The sequence below is a fragment of the Oncorhynchus masou genome, chromosome 10 (genome assembly GCF_036934945.1).
Source record: "Oncorhynchus masou masou isolate Uvic2021 chromosome 10, UVic_Omas_1.1, whole genome shotgun sequence".
NCBI lineage: Eukaryota > Metazoa > Chordata > Actinopteri > Salmoniformes > Salmonidae > Oncorhynchus > Oncorhynchus masou.
In genome coordinates, this window is record NC_088221.1 from 40,362,853 (window position 1) to 40,366,187 (window position 3,335).

Here is a 3,335-nt window from a genome sequence, read left to right on the forward strand (position 1 = left end):
AAAGCCAACAATTTTACAGGAAGTTTACCCTCAATATAGGGACATTGTTGTAAAAATGAAAAACAAAATGAGATATAATATTCCAGAAACGATGAGGATTTTTTTATGTACCTTTTAATCCAGTTGACCTTTGATATCTGATTGAAGAGAGTGAAGTCTAAGACATTTAGACCGCCGTCACAAACCCTGTTGGTGGTAACATCTCTTTTTATCTTATGTGGCTTGTTTTTCCATATGAAGTTGTACAATAGCCTATCTAAGGTACAGCAAGTGGATTTGGGAATGTCAACAGATGAAAAAAGATAGGATGCACAAGATAGCCCCTCAACTTTGGATAAAAGCACCCTTCCTTGAAGACTTAAATCCCTCCCTAAGGTTGAGGATATATTTTTTTGACAGATTCAGTTACAGGGTTCAAATTAAGATCATTCACAACCTTAAGATTTTTGGTGATCTTTACACCGAATTAGGTTACAGTATCTTTTTCAGAGATGTTACAACCTGATGGATTGACAGCTCCTTTCAGAACAAACACCTCACATTTGGACTGTGATTGTTTTGAATTCAAGCATATATATCTTCTTTAATTAAGCTTCTAAGCTTTTGCTAGGACTGTCTGGGAGTGGTCTGAGTGAGGAGAGGAAAACAGAACATTTGCTGTTATTGGCAGAGAGGTTTGGAATTCTCTTTTTTATTGGTGTGTTAACTCATTTACTGCATGGTGGTGTCACCATGCAAGGCCAAACCTCAACTGAACATTCATTACAGGCTGAAATTACAGCCAGTCTTTTCAAATCAAATCATATCAAAATGTATTAGTCACATGCACCGAATACAATAGGTGTAGACCTTACAGTGAAATGCTTACTTACAAGCCCTTAAACCACAGTGCAGTTTAAAAAAATAAAGATAAGAATAAGAGATAAAAGTATCAAGTAAATAAAGAGCAGCTGTAAAAAATAACAATATATACAGGGGGATGCTGGTACAGAGTCAATGTGTGGTGGCACCGGTTAGTTGAGGTAGTATGTACATGTAGGTAGAGTTATTAAAGTGACTATGCATAGATGACAACAGAGAGTGGCAGTGGTGTGGAGAGGGGGATTGGGGTGGGGGCAATGCGAATAGTCTGGGTAGCCATTTGACTAGATGTTCAGGAGTCTTATGGCTTAGGGGTAGAAGCTGTTTAGAAGCCTCTTGGACCTAGACTTGGCGCTCTGGTACCGGTTGCCGTGTGGTAGCAGGGAGAACAGTCTATGACTAGGGTGGATGGAGTCTTTGACAATCTTTAGGGCCTTCCTCTAACACCGCCTGGTATAGAGGTCCTGGATGGCAGGAAGCTTGGCCCCAGTGATGTACTGGTCCGTTCACACTACCATCTAATGCCCACTACCCTACTACCCCCTTATCAGACAGCTCTTACTCTAAAAGGTCATTATCATAATTTTCACAATTTCACAATATTATTCCAACCTCATAGTGTGGACATACTATATACAATACCACTCAAAAGTTTGGACACCTACTCATTCAAGGGTTTTTTCTTTATTTTTACTATTTCCCACATTGTTCGGAATCATGTAGTAACCAAAAAAGTGTTAAACAAATAAAAATATATTTTAGATTTTAGATTCTTCAAAGTAGCCACCCTATGCCTTGATGACAGGCTTGCACACTCTTTGTATTCTCTTAACCTGCTTCACGTGGAATGGTTTTCCAACAGTCTTGAAGGAGTTCCCACATATGATGAGCAGTTGTTGGCTGCTTTTCCTTCACTGTGCGGTCAACCATGATGGCCTGATTCATGCAGTGTCCTCTGAACAGTTGATGTAGAGATGTGTCTGTTACTTGAACTCTGTGAAGCGTTTATTTGGGCTGCAATTTCTGAAGCCGGTAACTCTAATGAACTTAACCTCTGCAGCAGAAGTAACTCTGGGTCTTCGTTTCCTGTGGCGGTCCTCATGAGAGCCAGTTTCATCATAACGTTTGATGTTTTTTGCAACTGCACTTGAAGAAACTTTCAAAGTTCTTGATATTTTCCGCATTGACTGACCTTCATGTCTTAAAGTAATGATTGACAGTCGTTTCTCTTTGATTATTTGAGCTGTTCTTGCCATAATATGAACTTGTTATTTTACCAAATAGGGCTATCTTCTGTATAGCACCCCTACCTTGTCACAGCAGAACTGATTGGCTAAAACGCATTAAGAAGGAAAGGAATTCCACAAATTAACTTTTAACAAGGCACACCTGTTAATTGAAATGCTTTTCCAGTGCAAAGCTGTCATCAAGGGAAACAGTGTCTACCTTGAAGAAACTCAAATATAAAATACATTTGGATTTTCTTAACACTTTTTTGGTTACTATATGATTCCATATGTGTTATTTCATAGTTTTGATGTCTTCACTATTATTCTACAATGTGGAAAATAGTAAAAATAAAGAAAAACCCTTGAATGTGTCCAAACTTTTGACTGGTACTGTATATATAAAACATAGGAACATCTCGTTTTTGACTGCACTGCCCTTTTAAACAAAGAGTGCCAGAAAATGTTTTCCTTCTAGAAAGCACAGATCAAAAACACTGTAGAACGGGGTTGAAACAATTTTGGTTTAAAAATGGGAACATAGCCTTCTGCTGCAATGGTTTTCAAATACCACTTTACAAGAGGACAATACATTATGTAGCTATCATAAGAAACTCACGCAGAGGGAAAAGCAGGCCTGTATGAGTTGGATTGAAGCTCCTAATTGTATCCTGTCGTGTTGGTTGATGTCACTGGTGTGTAATATCATCTGGGATCATCAACCATATTGATCCTCTATACCACTGTCAACAGTCCTAAGAGCGTCCTCAGCAAGTCTGTATCTAGTCTCTGGTGCATGTGATTCATGACTACAGGCCCTATGGCAAGTGCTCCACAACATCATGGCATTGTTCTGTCTGTCTGTCTGTCCAAAGAGCTCTCTCAGCGCCCTTTTAAACTTAGTGTTTCAATCAATGTTATCACTTCAACTGGCTGTTGGTGGATTGGATATCGATAGAGGCCTCAGAGGCCTCACTTGTACCATTGATTATGAGCTATAGTTTGGCATGAATTATAAGATAGCTTCATTTTAGACAACAACAAAAAAAGAGCAGAACTCTTGTCAAAAATGTTCTCTTCAACCCAATCTTGAAAAAGGTACTTTATGTTCTTAGTATGAAAAGGTATTGGCACACATCTGGGACAGCAGGAAGGTTTCTCATTGGGTGAAAACAGAAGTGCTCCTATAAGGCCCTGTAGCTCATATGTTTTAAGGTTTGATCACTTTATAAAATGATGACAAATAAG